An 18,214-nucleotide genomic window follows, 5' to 3' on the forward strand; every position below is an offset into this window, starting at 1 on the left:
TTTGGACCTGTGTTACCGGACTCATGGCTCAGTTTGGACCTGTGTTACCGGACTCATGGCTCAGTTTGGACCTGTGTTACCGGACTCATGGCTCAGTTTGGACTTGTGTTACCGGACTCATGGCATTTTCATCCCCGCAGCATAGTCGCCATAGCCACCGCCGCCGTCGAGGAGCTCGAGCTGCTCGCCCTGAGGGCCTTCGCGGGCGCCGACTCCATGTCCGACGCGGCGGCCTCGCGGGTGGCGGAGCGCGTGCCGCCGTGGCGCGAGCAGGTGACGTTCCGTGGGATGGTGGCGGACCAGACCGACCTCTCCCTCTTCCTCTTCTTGGTTCCTACCGCCACGCTGGCGCTCAACAAGGACGACTACCTCGCCATCTGCCTTGCCGTGCTCGCCGCCACCAGCAAGGAGCAGCACGCGAGCGCGTGGAACCCGTCCCACGCGCCGGCTCAGGAGACGCGGTTCAGCTGCGCAGTCTGCGGGAAGGCGTTCGCGTCGTACTAGGCGCTCGATGGGCATAAGTCCAGCCACCGCAAGCCGCCGCCCACCAGAGAGCGCTACATCACCACACAGGCGTACGCAGGCGGTGGGTCGGAGATGAGCATGGCGGCGTCCTCGGGCAGGAGCAGCGGCGGCCTACATCAGTGCACCGTCTGCGGGCGGAGCTTCACGACCGGGCAGGCACTCGGAGGGCACAAGTGCAGCCACTACTGGGATGGCACCTCCGTGTCCATGACAATGTCCGTCTCCATGTCGGCTTCCTGCGCTGTGCTGAGGAACTTCGACTTGAACCTGCTGCCGATGCCGGAGAACGCAAGGATGAAGAGGTGGGCCGAGGAGGAGGTGCAGAGCCCTCTGCCCACCAAGAAGCTGAGGCTTTTGCTGTAAAAGAAGGAGAGATGACCAATGGTCAACCGCCCCTTGATTGATTTGTTCATTTGTTGAATTCGATTAGGTATCACCATGATCTGTTGATTTGTTGTATTTATAAGGACACAAAGAAATTAAAAGTATGGGCTTAATTCCATTTCCATGCTCCAGCGCCCTTCTCTGATCTCTCCATGTCCATTATGGCAGAGTAAATATAATGACAAAAAAGTGTGTAACAAAAGCAGAATTGAACTGAACGAGAATTTTAAATTAAACTGAAATAAAATATAGGAACTAAACCGAGTGTATTTTCAGATTTCATGCATCAAGACATTTTATATATGTTTTTTTACGGTAGAACATGTACAATTTTTTATGCCAAGTAACTTCAAACAAAACAGAAGGAGCTTCATTTACAAGAATAGAACATAACATATGCTAGTTTCGATCCATACAAGGTTTTATCAAATGCTTATTAAGGCATGACACACAACACCTGTTGTGCTATAGGAAGAACATGTAAACCAAGGGGAAATTGGACATATAATCGTTAAGTTGGTTAACTGATAAGCACACAAAACATGTACTGAAAAAGAACACAACATCCTTAGTGCTGCATCGGCCTCCTATGGCTGAGATGAACGGTTTGTGGTGGCAGAGGTGAACCGCCTGATTGCTGGGTCGTCGCACTGCCTCGTGTGGCAGAGGTGAACAGCTTGTGGTGGTAAGGGTCAACGGCTTGAGCACTGCATCGTCGAACGACCTCGGGGTGGAGGTAATGAACGGCCTGAGCCATGAAAGTTCAAGCAAGGCCACGAAGACCACCAGGTTCAGAGACAATGACAAGGTCATGAGAGGCTGTGTGGGACTAATATTCCAGTGTCAGAATCAGTTCAGTAGCTGCTCACCGCACATACCTACTCAACTGCCTCATGCCTCCGTCCTGCTGCTCACCAGTACACTTGCCGCCTATTCATTATCGTTGGACGTACCCTGCACACACACAACAACCACCAATTAGCATGCACGCACACACAACCTGACACACACTGCATCATCTACACACCCAAGACTGCATCTTCACCACCCTTTGGACTGAGCGCGGGGAGAGAGGAGGCCGGAGCTCGGGAGAGGGAGGAGGCCGGAGCGCGGGAAGGGAGAGGGTCGGAGCGCTGGGAGAGAGAGGGCCGGAGCGCTGGGAGAGAGAAGGCCGGAGCGCTGGGAGAGAGAAGGCCAGAGCGTTTGGAGAGAGAAGGCCGGAGGGCTGGGAGAGAGAAGGCCGTTGTTACAGGCCGGAGCGCAAGGAGAAGGCGGCAGCCGGAGCGGAAGGAGAGGGCATCGGCGTGCGATTGAGGAGGCAGCGGGGTTCGCGACGGAGGTGCGTGTGTAGGGTGGGGCGGTCGGACGGCGGCGGCAACGCGTGGGTAGGGTGGGGCGGGCGGACGGCCAGCGGCAGCGCGTGGCTAGGAGGCGGGTTAGGTTGGGGACGGGCCAGGGAGTTTTGTGGTCTGCGCGTCGCGACCTTATAGGGACCGATGGTAACAAAATATTATTCTCTTACTGGTTATTCTATTACCCTGGCGCTCTATATAGGCCCGATGCATGTTCCGGAACCCCAGAAGCCCGGCCCGACCGCAGTCGTCCCCGACCTCCTTGATCCCCAATCCCTCGCTGCACCCCGTGCCGCCGCGTCTCTAGGCCACCTCCGCCGCGCCCCCAGGCCCCGGTCGCCGTGCCCCAGGCCCCCGCCGCCGCGCCGCATTGCTACCTCAGCTGCGACCCCAGGCCCCGGCCGCCGCGTCGCCCGGCCGCCTCCGTTGTGCCACCAGGCCAAGGCCGCCGCACTACCAGGCCACCTCCACCGCGCCGCCTACCTTCCTCGGCTACGCTGTTTGGCCCTACCTCGCCGCCGCGATACTCCAGCCGGCGTCCCACCGCGCCACGCTGCTCTAGCCGACCTTCCACCTTGATGTGTTTCCCGAGCCCCCCTCGCACTGCGATGACGCCCCAGGTCGTTCACAGCCGCTACCCTAGTCCGTTCACCACTTCCAATCAATGCCGTTCAACAAGGGGGCGTTCAACAAAAGCAATGGTCAGAACTCAAAATCTTCTCTTGTTTTCTTCCGCCTCTGTAGTTTTCTTTTTTGATTTTGGGGACTGGGTGAGTGCATTTCACCAAGGCATTCCATGTGCTGATGTGTATGCTTGCTTAGCACAAAATTCATAAACTGCCTATTTATTTTGAATTGAACTGTTGTTGCTCTTGAATCAGACCTTCAACGATCCGGTAGCCGGCGTCCGTCCTACTCCATCGCCTTCGGTCTTTTTCCAGTTTGAGACGGTGAGAGCCGCCTGGGACGACTCGCTGGGGACCACGTTGCACCATCGACAGCCTCCCCAAGTACGTCTTCCTACCACCCCCGATGGTAGTTTTTCTCCACCGTGAGAAGCTCCATCTTCTCATCACCTTTCTGTCCCCATACATGCTAAAAATATATATGGCAAAGTCGATGCTAATTTTCATCCATTTTCTGAAGAAAACCAAACTTGGTCAGAGTAACTGAATAACACAACTTTAGTTGATGATTGCGGGTTGTCTGTGTGATTTGATTGGTCTCGTTTCGAATATCTTTGGTTGGTGTATGACATGGTTCCTGCGGATATCCAAAGAAGTAGACACAAAATTTGCATGAAATAGAATTTTGGTAGCGTTTTCCAATAATCTGTTAGTTCTTGAGTATGTGTAATGCTGCCATTTTACTGTGCATTTGTTTACTTGTTCTTTAGAGTGACTACTCCAAAAAAGACCCACAGGAATGTGCTGCCCTCAGTCCTCTCTCGAACAATCGAGCAGTGCAGGTTCTCCGGTGCGCCAAGTATGCAAAAATGTGGATAACTTCATTCCAGTAAAAGCATGCATCTGCGTATTTCATCTTTAAGGGTCCAGGACGGGAGTCTAGTTGTTTATTCTTATGCTTGGAGAACTTCTTCAGTTTGCATGGGAGAACTTATTCTATTCCTGTTGCTCACAAGCTGTTTGTTGATACGCCTAGAAGAACTGAAATAATCTTTTGTGATGTTTCTTTGTTGTTAAATAATAGCTAACTTTTATGCACATGTTGACTATAAAACATTTGCTGTGGAGCAGTACACGTATTTAAAATTTTATGTGGACTATAAACATTTGCTATAGTTCAGCTTCAAAAACTTTATAAGTACAGAGATATCACCTAGATGTAACACATTTGCTTTGGAGGCTCACAAGGGCAGTGAACTGTCATGTTGATGTTGTATGTGCATGGTGGAGGCCTCCTTCCTGTTGCTATTTGCTCCATATTAAGAATTGTTCTGTAAAAGTTAATGGGATGGCTGCAGTTAGGAGATGATGCTAGCAAGTTCAAACTCTCTTGAATGGATAGATCATAGTGCAGTTAGGAGAAGTGATGTTATGAATATGTTGTATGCTATATCAGTGTGTGTTATAAAAAAGTTCTATTTGTGTTAAATAAACAGTTCGGCAGTAGATGATATAGTAAATTCACTAAACCAGGATTTGGCAAGCAGTTTTGTAAAAAGGTTTATGATGATTTGCTCCGATGTGATTTTTTGTGTCTATTTTAGCAGCCCAACAAGATGAACCATACACGCGAGGAGCCTCCCAAGCGCAGCAACTCCTCCGTCCAAGTCGAGCGCTAGGCGCCGTCCATGTCGAGCACTGGGTGCCGTCCAAGTTAAGTCATCCAAACAGCGGGAGAGCGAGCTTTGCTCCGGGGCAGCCCATCCTAGACGAGCAGCTGCTCTGCTCTCCACACGAATTTAGTACATAATACTCTCTCTCTCTCTCTCTCTCTCAATTTATTCAAACATATAGCATGGACACAATTTGTATGAAAAATACCTCTGAAGTTCTAATATGTTGTACAGATGCCTTCAGAAATTAACAAAATATAAATTATTAACAAAATATAAATTATTCACAAAATATAAATTATTGTTTGTTCCTTGTTATATGACAGGATTGGATTGGGTTGTGTGCATGTCAGGCTCTATCCGGCGGTGCTGCCTCGCGTCCGGTCGACGGCGTCCACGAGCGCGAGCAGCCCGTATCCGGCGGCAAGATGAAGGTCACCCGCGAACCATGCTTCCCCTAATCACCTCCACCTTGTGTGGATTCATTGTTGAGAATAAGCACAAGCACCTACAGTCCCCCGATGGTCTCCTTGGCCGCACTTGGCCACGAGCTCGTCCACCATGGTGACTGGCAGCCGTCCAGGTGGAACATGGACATCAGTCCAAGCAGAACTAGTTCGTATAAACTGACTAGCATGTGTAATTAGGGGATCCAATGTTGAAAAGTTCAATTAAGCTGTGTGTGCAAATTCAAAGAATTATTGTAGGAAAGTTTAGAAGTTTGGTTTCATGAGGAAAATGTATGATTTTTTGTCAGTATTTGGTATGATTCATTTGCCTCGGGTGCAAACCAAAAGTAGACAAAAATTAATTCTGTTTCCTTCCTGTAATGCTCTCTCAACCCTACTGTCTGTTTTGGTTGATAAACAACTATATACAAAAAATCTTGTACAGGGAAAGTTCTTGCATTACTTCCAGGCAAGTTTGAAAAATAAACCACGCAAGTTCGAAAGGACTCACATCAGTACAAACTCGAGTGGACATGTATTACCGTCCAAAAGCAAGTTCAAAAGGATTCACATTCGTACAAACTCGAGAGGGCATGTATTACCGTCCAGAGTACATTCTTCAATTTACCAAGTTCAGGTATTACTATCCAGAAAGTATATATAACTATTGCTACTCTTCCCCCAATTCAATGTACATATAGAAAAAAGTTCAAATATATGTTAAAAGACAATTTGGTTCTAAGTTATATAGTGATGCAATACACAAAAATTTGCAGCGGTTTAGCAAAACGATTCATATCAGTACAAACTCCAGAGGTCATAAGTTCAGAGGACAAAAAATTTAGCAAAAAAAAGAAGAACATGGGTGATTTACCAATAAAATTTTGCGGAAGCTCGCAGAAGAAAACAACATAAACTTGGAGATCTTGACACTGTGACGAGAATGCTCAGTACAAAAATGAACAAAGCTCTGTTCGTACTATCATTTGCAAACAAATGATGAAACAAATGGTCAGTACAAACCCGCACATATCTTAGTTCGTACTATCATTTGCGAACAAATGATGGAACAATTTTCAGTAAAAAAATAGAGTAAAGTGTCTGTGAAAACACGCTCAGTACAACCCCATACAGACATCAGTTCAAGTACTCTTTTTCTAGAACCATTCAAAATTGCTCAATGAAAAATAAATCAGTACAGACACACACATCGATCAGTACGACTACTCTGTTTTTCAGACAGGAAAACTGCAGGATCCGTCTCACCATATTCAAAATTACTCTTCAACGATTATGAATTTGAGAAAACGTTCAACATGACTAAGTTTCGCATTTTCGATATCTTTCCAACAGTATATTATTTGCCCCATTTCGACAAACTTAAAAAAATCGCATTCATAATCGAATTTGACCGTATTTAAATTTGAGTTTAGACCGTAAGGAATTATAAAAACATTTCTATATGAAAAAGTTGCGCATTTTCCATAGCTTTCCAACGCCGTATCATTTGCATCAATCCGACAAACCGTTTGCAAAAAAAAAAACGTGAAAATATGTTTCGCCCAGAATTTCATCGTTTTTCAAATTACTTTTAAATTGTATATAATTTGAAAAAACAATACATATATGGAAGATGTGGATTTTTACCAGCTTTCCAACGCCATCTTATTTGCTCACTTTCGATAAACCGTTTGAGAATTAAGTCCAAAATACGATTCGCGTTTTCGGTTTTGAAAAAAATGTTTTTTCGAAACTGCTCTTAAACCGTAATGATTTTGCAAAAAATACTGTATATTTGTAATGTAGATGTTAAGAGCTTTTCAACGATATATTACACGCCCAATTTCAACGAAAATACGATCAGTTCAACGAGATGAAAATCATCAGTATAACCTCCTAAAACCATCAGTTCAAGTAGGGTAACCGAATAATATTCTGTTACGCGAAATAGAAATACCATGGTTGTAGTAGCCACCTATGTAAGTGGATGTTTAATTTGGTTATGCAAGCATGTCCTTATAAGTGTGTGTGTGTGTGTGTGTTGTTCTGTATGCAATCCCATCGCACAATACACACGTCTTATTAGCAGCAACCGTCTGTGTTATTATCGGTCTTCACACACATTTCTGATTACATACCTGTTTGTCGCGTATCACACACATCTTGTTAAGTTGAACCATTTCTGTTCTCATATCTCAACGCAAACAGTTCATTCGAGTGAACTACATGCCGTATATCGCACACACCTTCATCTGGCTGACCGTTTCTTTTGTGTTGCCTGATCACAAACAGTTCATCCGAGTGAACCGTATGCTGTATATCGCACACACCTCCATCTGGCTGCCCATTTCGTTTGTTCCTCCTCATCGCAAATAGTTAATTGAACTGAACTGTATGCCCTACATCGCACACGCAACTAAAATCTGAACCATGTTTGATGACTCCGCCATCGCAAACGTTTTGCACATTTTTTGAAGTTTTTTTACACCACCGTTTGCGATTATGACATCGCACACAGTTTCGTCGAAGGGTCTCTGATCGTAGTGCGCATTAGCAGCATCTTGCAGTAGTGCAGTTACCTCGTTACCAGTATTGTTCTCTTTTCTCGTTCATGTGTTCCGACATCCCTGTGATCAAATCACAATGTGTCTGGCCAGACAATGATGGATACCGTAACACTGAGAGGGCCCAGAGATATCTCTCCATCGATAGAGGAGCAAATCCCAATCTTGAGCTATCAAGTTACTTGACATACTTTTCCATGAACCCGTAAGCCACCGTAATAGCCACCCATTTTCGGATGACGTTTAACAAACGGGAAAAGTGACCTCCAGCTCAGCCCACGACTTCCTTCCCTTCGCATAGGTCAGGTGACTCCCTTCCCCCTTTTTTCCCACAATGAATTAGCCCGACACGACGAATCCTGCCCCAAAGTTCATGAAGCAAGCATGAATAAACTCGATACTCTCATGGTCTAAGGAATTATGCAAACGTAAACTTCCTCTGTGTTATTAACCATTAACTTGTGACGAAGGTATGTCATAGCATAACATCAAACGGGTTGATTCAACCATGATACGTCTCCAATGTATCTATAATTTTTGATTGTTCCATGTTGTTATATTATCAATCTTGGATGTTTTATAATAATTTTATAGTTATTTTATATCATTTTTGGTACTAACCTATTGACATAGTGCCAAGTGCCAGTTGCTGTTTTTCCCATGTTTTTTACATCACAGAAAATCAATATCAAACGAAGTCCAAATGCCACAAAACTTTATGGAGATTTTTTATGGACCAGAAGGAACATAATGGGCCCTGGCTGCGCCTGGGGGGTGCCTCGAGGGGAGCACAACCCACCAGGGCGCGCTAGCCCAGGCGCGCCCTGGTGGGTTGTGCCCACCTCGGGTGCCCCCCGGACCGCATCTTTGCTCCATAAATACCCCAATATTCCCAAAACCCTAGGGGAGTCGATGAAATATTGATCCAGCTGCCGCAGAGTCCAGAACCACCATATCCAATCTAGACACCATCTCGGATGGGGTTCACCACCTCCAATGGTGCCTCTGATGATGCGTGGGTAGTTCTTTCTTGACCCATGGGTCCGTAGTTAGTAGCTAGATGGCTTCCTCTCTCTCTCTCTCCCTCTCTCTTGATTCTCAATACAATGGTCTCTTGGAGATCCATATGATGTAACCCTTTTGCGGTGTGTTTGTTGGGATCTGATGAACTTTGAGTTTATGATCAGATCTATCTCTTTTTATATCCATGAAAGTATTTGAGTTTCTTTGATCTCTTTTATGCATGATTGCTTACAGCCTCGTATTTCTTCTCCGATATTTGGGTTTTGTTTGGCCAACTTGATCTATTTATCTTGCAATGGGAAGAGGTGCTTTGTAGTGGGTTCGATCTTACGGTGCTTGATCCCAGTGATAGAAGGGGAATCGACACGTATGTATCGTTGCTACTAAGGATAAAATGATGGGGTCTATCTCTACATAGATAGATCTTGTCTACATCATGTCATCGTTCTTATTGCATTACTCCATTTCTCCCTGAACTTAATACACTAGATGCATGCTGGATAGCGGTCGATGTGTGGAGTAATAGTAGTAGATGCAGGCAGGAGTCGGTCTACTAATCTTGGACGTGATGCCTATGTAATGATCATTGCTTGGATATTGTCATGAGTATGTGAAGTTCTATCAATTGCCCAACAGTAATTTGTTCACCCACCGTTTGCTATTTTTCTCGAGAGAAGCCACTAGTGAAACCTACGGCCCCCGGGTCTCTTTCTCATATTATTTGCCTTTGCGATCTACTTTTCCTTTGCGTTTATTTTCAGATCTACTAAACCAAAACCCAAAAATACTTTGCTGCACTTTATTTTATTTGCGATCTATTTATTCAATCTATTGCAACTTTCTCCCGTCCACGCACCAATTTCTGGCACCGTTACCCGGAAGGGATTGACAACCCCTTTAACACGTCGGGTTGCGAGTATTTGTTATTTGTGTGCAGGGGCTGTTTACGTTGTGTTGGTTGGTTCTCCTACTGGTTTGATAACCTTGGTTTCATATCTGAGGGAAATACATACCGCCGCTATGCTGCATCATCCCTCCTCTTTGGGGAAATACCGATGTAGCTTCAAGCGACATCAAAAGGAATTTCTGGCGTCGTTGCCCGGGAGGATCTTCAACATATACCAGGTTCCTAATCACAAATCTCATCTCCTCGCAATTTACATTATTTTCCATTTTCCTCTCGTTTTACTCTCCCCCACTTCACAAAAATTTTCCGTTTTATTCGCCCCTCTTTTCCGTTCGCTGTTTTCTTGCCGGATCTGTTTTTGTGTGCAATCTTGTTTGCCGTTGTTATCATTATGGATAGTTCTTCCTCTATTTCTTGCACTCCCGAGAACGAGGTTCTCAAATTTAAACAAAGGGGACGAGAAAATTTAAAAGATGCTTGGTATAGAATTTACAATGCTCATAATAGATTTACCTGTAAGCAATCCACCATTGTTCTTCTTCGTTGTTTTTATGTTGGCATCACCACTCCGTATAGATTCGTCCTTGATACGATTACCAGTGGAAATTTCTTGATGCGTCCTTCTCTTGATGCTTTTAATGCTATGTGAAATTTAGTGGGCTCACCACCTCTCATGATTAATGAAACAACTTTGACTCTTGAGCATGTTATGGAAAGACTAGATGCTATTGAAAAGAAAATGCTCACCGAAGATCATATGGAAATTGTAGATAAAAAGATGCATAATTTTGCCACCAATATTGGGTCAAAAGCGGGAGATATTTTTAAGTTTTTAAAAGAAAAGGGTACCGTAATCCATGAAAGAATAGAAGAAAGCCCGTCTCAGATCAATAAACTAGAAGAAATTTTTAGTAATGTAAGCACGGCTTTCGCTTCCGCTAAAACTATCAAAAACTCCCGTAAAGATTGGCAAAGCTACCAAGAACAAGGGTGCAACTTCTAATAATAGTAATAAAGAAGATCTTAATATGATTGGTATTCACCCGGATTTTGTTGAAATGATAAGAGATCCTTTTTCCAAGAATGAAATCTTTGAATTTATTCCTAGGAGTGTTGTTATTGAAGATCTTTATGCTAAATCTTGGAAGGATTCTAAGTGTTTGATTCAAAAATTGGACAAATAAAACAAAACGATAACGCTTGTTGGGAGGCAATCCAATGAATAAAATTTATTTTTGCTTTTTTGCTTCCTGTTTTTTAGTGTTAGCATAATTATGCTACTATTATGATTGTGTTTTTTTATGTTTTAATTAGTGTTTGTGCCAAGTAAAGGCTTTAGGATCTTCTTGGGTGATAGTTATTTGATCTTGCTGAAAAAACAAAAAATTTTGCGCTCACGAAAATAATTATCATTTTTTACCAGAGAGCGATAAAATACCCATTCCACTTGCAGTAGATTAATATACCAATTGCTCAGGTCGCCCTAATTTTTTAGAATTTTTGGTGCTACAGAAGTATCCAAAATAGCCAGATTGCTACAGACTATTCTTTTTTCTTTGCGTTATGTGCTTATTTCATGGCTCTATGGTTTTATTTGATGAGTTTTTTCCATAGAAAAGTTGGAATACAGTAGATATAATGCAAGAACAAAATATGAATTGGTTTGATACAACACTTATAGTAGTGATTTATTATTTTCTTATACTAACGGATCTCATAAAGGTTTTGTTGAGTTTTGTGTGATTGAAGTTTTCAAGTTTTGGGTTATCTTACAATGGATGAAGGAATAAGGAGTAGAAGAGCCTAAGCTTGGGGATGCCCCGGCATCCCAAGCTATTATCCAAAAATGAGCAACCAACTAAGCTTGGGGATGCCCTCGAGTGGCATTCCCTCTCTCTTCTAACGCCCATTGGTATTTTACTCGAAGCTATATTTTTATTCATCACATAATATGTGTTTTGCTTGGAGCGTCTTGTATGATATGAGTCTTTGCTTGTTTTATTTTGTGTTTTAAGTCTTGATCCCTTTCTGGACACACCTATTTGAGAGAACCAAAATTATGTCATGACTTGTTAGAATTGCTCTCTTTGCTTCACTTAAATCTTTTATGAGCTATGGACTTGCTCTAGTGCTTCACTTATATCTTTTTGAGCACGGTGTGCTTTAGTATTTTTGAAGAAATGCTCTCTTGCTTCACTTAGATATATTTGAGAGTTAGTAAAATTTTCAAGAAATTCTTTGTTGCTTCACTTAAATTAATTTGGGAAGAAACAAATATTATGCTCATGATCTTCACTTATATTTGTTTGAGCTTATGAAAAGCAACACAAGAAAATTAGTCCCAAAGTGATAGATATCCAAGAAGGATATAATAAAAACTTTCATGAAGATCATTGGACAAAGTAAACTTGATTCTTAGTAATAGTTTTGAGATATGATTATGTGATATGTGAGTCATCTTGATGAGTAATTATGCTTTAGTAAGTATATTGGTATTAAGGTTTGTGATTCCCTATGCAAGCACGAAAATCAATAGTCATGCAATGAAATTATATCCTACTTGTGGTGCACTATTCGCTGTTAATTATGCTTAATGCTTGCTTATGAGATTATCCGTTTCTTGGTTGGTCGCTTCTCAATCTTTTGCTAGGCTTCATTTTGCACTAAGTATGATCTCTACTTGTGCATCCAAATCCTTTAAACTAGTTTTGCCACATGAGTCCACTATATCTACCTATATGCAGTATTCTTTTACCGTTCTAAGCAAATTTGCATGTGCCATCTCTAATTTTCAAAATAAACTTTTCTTTTGTGTGTTCGTTTCGCTCGTGGAGCGGTGAGGGGTGGCTAATATTTTCCATGCTAGATGTGTTATTCTCACGATGAGTGTTTATTCACTTGTCATTGCACGAGAGTAAGGCAAAGGTATTAGGGATGCCCAGTCCCAAAATGAAAAAATGAATTTACTTTATGTTGTCAAATAATAAATCCCTTGGAAAGTGTTGGTATGGAGGGCAACCGTGGATACAGCTAGCCATGGAAAGTGAAAGTATGGTGGAAAAAGGAATAAACTTTATTTTCTGTTTAGGAACCGCCTATGATATATCTAAGCATGGAAAGTATTGGGAGCTATAAGTCGTTTTCGTTGGTGGATGGATACACCTCCCAAAATATTTTTATCTCGAAGTTTTTCGCTTTGAGCTCTGCCACCTCTACAAATCCCTGCTTCCCTCTGCGAAGGGCCTTTCTTTTACTTTATGCAATTTTTATTTTGAATTTAATTCTCCACATTCTCTTATAAAAGAACCAACTAGGAGGCAATATGATCGTACTTGAGTATTGGGTGTAGCTAATATGCGAGTGTGTTTCATGAATGGATCAATGGTTGAGCATGACGGGCTAGGGATAGCTTATTTTAGCGTTGATATTTTGAAAGACATGGTTGCTTGTTGATATGCTTGAGTATTTAAATTATCATGTCAAAACTAGACTATTGCTTTGAACAATATAAAAGTCCAAATTTCCATGCTATAAAGAAAAGAATATGATATGGCATGTTAGGCAGCATTCCACATCAAAAATTCTGTTTTTATCACTTACCTACTCGAGGACGAGTAGGAATTAAGCTTTGGGATGCTGATACGTCTCCAACGTATTAATTTTTGATTGTTCCATGCTATTATATTATCAATCTTGGATGTTTTATAATCACTAGCAAAGATGCCCCTGCGTTGCAATGGGAGGAAAAAAATCTCACTCACCCATATGTAGCCCCCAAGTTTTAGGAAGGACTGCCAATTGTGTGTAAACAACCCCTCCATGGCTGTGATGTGAGACACGCCCGCGACGTCCCAGCAGTAATGCAAGACACATCTGCCCTTCTCCCGCTAGAGCAATTCCACCCTCCACCACAGGAACTCTGGATCATCCTCCCTCGCGATCCATGCAGCAGCACTAACAGGACGCATAGCTAGCATAGAGAACCAAAGAATTACATAGGGAGGTTAGGGTATAACAACTGAGGATTCCTTGCAGTCCTCAGATGAGAGAGGAGGATTTATGGGCGTTTGAAGAGCTTGGATAGTTCTGTCCAAATTAGCAAGAAAAAGAAGGGGTTCAAGCATGGACCCAAGGTAGAAATATCTCTCACTTTCGATCTTTAGTAGAAGCACACAAAGCAGATTTAACAGTTGATTTCACATTCCACTTACTTTCTACTATGTAAGTGAAAATGGCTACTCCAATAAGTAACAAACTATTCACTCCATCTAAAAGTTGCACATCGAGACTGAGTTATGGTGATTGCAAGTTTTATTCAGCTACCTTGAGCAATTATTATCCAAAGACGCATCTTATATTTTCAAAATTGACATGGATAATTACTATTTTCTTGAACCCGAGACATTATTCTCACGTACTTGGAACAATATTCTTGAAAAGAATGCTTGATTTACTAACAATCACATGGCGATGGCTGAGTAGACTTGATAAAAAATTGTTGTTGTCCAAGTCGAGGAGCTAGCACAGGATGATGTGAGAGCCGCCTGGACAGATAATCATTAATTGTATCTACTGGTCTAGTAGCACCTGGCACCGTCCCAAAGATCTCACTTTCGGGTATGATGCAATGAAGCCGCTATGGTTACCCTAGTAAACATCTAAACATGACAAATCCAAAAAAGCCCAACCATTAATACATTGGCAGCCTGCAAGTATTTCTTTGCTCTAACCCTCCATGTTCAACAGCATGCTCTGGGAAACACCTCAGAAGGAGCTAAATTTCTGCAGGACAAACAAAATATAGAGTTAGTAATGCCATTCAACATTATTAATTGGTTTTTAGTTCTAGAGATATAGGATTATCTTAGAAAACCTTTCACTGTTGTTTCACTAACTTGTTGTTCAATATTCTGGAAGCCACAAAGACGCCGTAGTAGCCGTTGGCAGCATTATAGCCATAACTTATATTGCCATTTGAATACACCTTCGAACAACAGTATAATTAAATGCATGTTAGCCATAATTTATCCTCGAGTAGATAATAGTTCACCAGAAAAAATGTTTAAGATGTAACCTACTGCACAAACACCTTACTTGATAGGTTATACTTGCGTCCAGCGAACGCCTTGTTTGATGATTAAGTAGAAACATAATCTCTTGCAGAAATCATCAACATTCCCTAAAAAACTCATTATTTCTACATATAAATAATTATCATATTACAACCTGGTCAGAGAACATGAAGCAGACCATAATTGTGAAACACTGAAGATTATGTGGCCTTGTTGATTCCAGCGTGAAGGGCAAGGAGCAGAGGGGCATACCTGGTGGTTGTCGTGAGGCCATCTTCTACGACATGGCCTACCTGCAGGTCATTGGGAGGGTGTCGTAGATGTTGCTGCAAGTTCCGGCTCCTCTGTTGCGGCTGCGGGAGCTCGGCGCATCGCATCTATAACTAGCATTCCACTGGGAATAACTTTAAAAGTCCAAGCAAGATTTTTTAGGCATGCTTTTGGAATTGGTTAACATAGAGGCCTAGGCACATATTTGATAAGACAAAAACACGGAGACAACCATTACCACTAATAATGAGTGGAAGGTGATTTAGTTTCTAAGCATAAAACTGAATCAGCTTAACTGATCATGCTTATGCTTCTCATTTAGCAAAGACTCCCTCTGTGCCATGAGTTGAACTGCTAGAACGACATCTATTATGATACAGAGGGAGTATAATTCTTGTGTATTTGGTGCCTGAAACTTGTACCAACTTAAACTACTCTCGAAAGACAATTTTGAACATCAATTTTTTGACTAGTGGATAACGATAAAGATTGCAATAATTCTGATGCATTTATTTGGTGCACTTAATTCATCTCAGAGAAACACACAATTCGCTGCAAAAATAATGCCAAGCCCAATAGTATTGAGCCATACCATTCAATTCCTTTTCTTGATCTCACCCTGCCGGCATCTTTGCTCTGCCCGAGCTCGTCGTAGTAGTCCCTCACCAACGATCTCAAACAGTACTGCCCAAGTTACCTCACCAAGTAGAGAGACACTTGATCATTGTGTTCACAGATGAGTTGGATGAATGTGAAACTGAACCCAGCTGAAAAATAATGAAAATCTGAACTAAACTGACCCAACATCAAATCTAAGCCTTTCTATGCATGACAATGGAGATGAGTTGGGTGAATCTGTAACTGAATTCAACTAAAAAACAATGAAAACCTGACCAAAACTGAACCAAAATCAAAATTGGAATAATGAAAATCTGAACTAAACTGAAGAAAAATAAAAATCAAAGCCTTTCTGTGTGTGGCAATGGAGATGAGTTGAATGAATCTGCAACTGAATTCAACTAAAAAAATCATGGAAACCTGAACAAAAGGGAGTATCGTATACAACTACATAATTTAATCCTGAGTGGAGCTGGTCATGCCGCATGCAGACTGTGGCGTTGTGCTGCTGTGTGCAAACCATGGAATTTCGAGTTGCTGCCTCTATGCCCATAGCTCTGCGGCTGCCTGCAGCAGCGCGACCATCTCCTCATCATGATGGCACCCAACCGCACGAGCTCCATGTAAAACACCTCAGTCGTCCACTCCTCGCGCACCACCGACTGCACCAACGATGTACGGTAGGTTGAGCGTGCCACCGACGCCGTCCTGCATGGATGCCTGTGTCGGGGACTTGCAGGTGAGGAGCTCCAGTAGGAGCACTCCCAGGGAGTAGACGTCTGCCTTCAGCATGGGCCGCTATGTGTCCAGCACCTCCGGGGCACAGTAGCCACTGGCGCTGCGATGGCGAACGTGCGCGCAGATGGGGTGGAGGCAGAAGTCGGGGAGCGTGTGCTCCCCCGTCTCCACCGATCTCGGTCGCGCCTATTGCTGCTGCTGCTGCTGGCGGTGGCAGCGGTTGCTGCTAGATAATGGGATTGTCTTTGAGCCCGGTGATGGATCGTGATGAAGACGGGGAGGAAGGCCGGCGAGGTCGGGATGGCGCGGATCCGACTGCAGGAGGTAGATTCCGGCCTGATCCGGGCGAGGCGGCGTTAGTCGTTGGCCATGGCTACTCCTGAAGAAGAAGGGGAGAGGGAGTCCTTGTGTGTGAGAGAGAAACAGAGGTGAAGGAAACAGAGAAGAGGGAGAGGGGTGCGTGGCGTGGAGGTCCAGCGGCGCGGCAGCCGGTGACGAATATTGATCCTGCCGTCGCAGAGTCCAGAACCACCAGATCCAATCTAGACACCATCTTGGATGGGGTTCACAACCTCCATTGGTGCCTCTCCGATGATGCGTGAGTAGTTCTTTGTAGACCTAAAGTTCTGTAGTTAGTAGCTAGATGGCTTCCTCTGTCTCTCTTGATTCTCAATACAATGGTCTCTTGGAGATCCGTATGATGTAACCCTTTTGCGGTGTGTTTGTTGGGATCTGATGAACTTTGAGTTTATGATCAGATCTATGTCTTTTTATATCCATGAAAGTATTTGAGTTTCTTTGATCTCTTTTATGCATGATTGCTTACAGCCTCGTATTTCTTCTCCGATATTTGGGTTTTGTTTGGCCAACTTGATCTATTTATCTTGCAATGGGAAGAGGTGCTTTGTAGTGGGTTCGATCTTACGGTGCTTGATCCCAGTGATAGAAGGGGAATCGACACGTATGTATCGTTGCTACTAAGGATAAAACGACGGGGTCTATCTCTACATAGATAGATCTTGTCTACATCATTTCATCGTTCTTATTGCATTACTCCGTTTCTCCATGAACTTAATACACTAGATGCATCCTGGATAGCGATCGATGTGTGGAGTAATAGTAGTAGATGCAGGCAGGAGTCGGTCTACTAATCTTGGACGTGATGCCTATGTAATGATCATTGCCTGGATATCATCATGAGTATTTGAAGTTCTATCAATTTCCCAACAGTAATTTGTTCATCCACCGTTTGCTATTTTTCTCGAGAGAAGCCACTAGTGAAACCTACGGCCCCCAGGTCTCTTTCTCATATTATTTGCCTTTGCGATCTACTTTTCCTTTGCGTTTATTTTCAGATCTACTAGACCAAAAACCCAAAAATACTTTGCTGCACTTTATTTTATTTGCGATCTATTTATTCAATCTATTACAACTTTCTCCCACCCACGCACCAATTTCTTGCACCGTTACCTGAAAGGGATTGACAACCCCTTTAACACGTAGGGTTGCGAGTATTTGTTATTTGTGTGAATGGGTTGTTTAGGTTGTGTTGCTTGGTTCTCCTACTGGTTTGATAACCTTGGTTTCATATCTAAGGGAAATACCTACCGCCGCTGTGATGCATCATCCCTTCCTCTTTGGGGAAATACCGATGTAGCTTCAAGCGACATCAAACCACAAGTGTTCTACTAACATTGTGTCCTCAAAGTTGCTGGCACAGTCATGCCCATGATCAGGAAAGTAGAACCATCATGCAACACTTGAGCTAGTCTTAGAGGCCAAACTAGGAATACATTTTGCCGTTTATTATTTCACACGTGCATATGAGTCTTCCTCCAAGCCTCGTGTTATTATAGACTCGAGAACCATAGGAGTTATAGCATGGAACATAAACATAATGATGAACACGGAGATAAATAATACCATTTATTATTTCCTCTAGGGCATATCTCCTATAGTTGTGTGGGTTAGAGTTCATGGTTTCCCTTGTGGATTGCACCTATCCCGTGCTCC

General features: G+C 43.1%; 2 long non-coding RNA genes and 1 pseudogene across 3 annotated transcripts; 2 read left to right on the top strand and 1 right to left on the bottom strand.

The window, feature by feature from the left end:
- The first annotated feature begins 87 nt into the window (after positions 1 to 87).
- LOC125554878 lies at positions 88 to 1,060 on the top strand (annotated as a pseudogene).
- A 170-nt stretch (positions 1,061 to 1,230) lies between these two features.
- Positions 1,231 to 2,349, bottom strand: LOC125554196. Its single transcript, XR_007304342.1, has 3 exons — positions 1,937 to 2,349; positions 1,788 to 1,863; positions 1,231 to 1,657 (listed from the first exon to the last, which is right to left on the bottom strand). It is a non-coding gene; the product is annotated as an uncharacterized LOC125554196 (long non-coding RNA).
- Positions 2,350 to 2,498: 149 nt separating this feature from the next.
- Positions 2,499 to 5,316, top strand: LOC125554197. Of its 2 annotated transcripts, none has more exons than XR_007304343.1 (4): positions 2,499 to 2,962; positions 3,143 to 3,271; positions 3,658 to 4,689; positions 4,887 to 5,316. It is a non-coding gene; the product is annotated as an uncharacterized LOC125554197 (long non-coding RNA). The 2 variants fall into 2 exon arrangements; XR_007304344.1 differs by having other exon boundaries at positions 4,495 to 4,689.
- The last annotated feature ends 12,898 nt before the right edge of the window (positions 5,317 to 18,214 follow it).

Source organism: Triticum urartu, chromosome 4 (genome assembly GCF_003073215.2).
Source record: "Triticum urartu cultivar G1812 chromosome 4, Tu2.1, whole genome shotgun sequence".
NCBI lineage: Eukaryota > Viridiplantae > Streptophyta > Magnoliopsida > Poales > Poaceae > Triticum > Triticum urartu.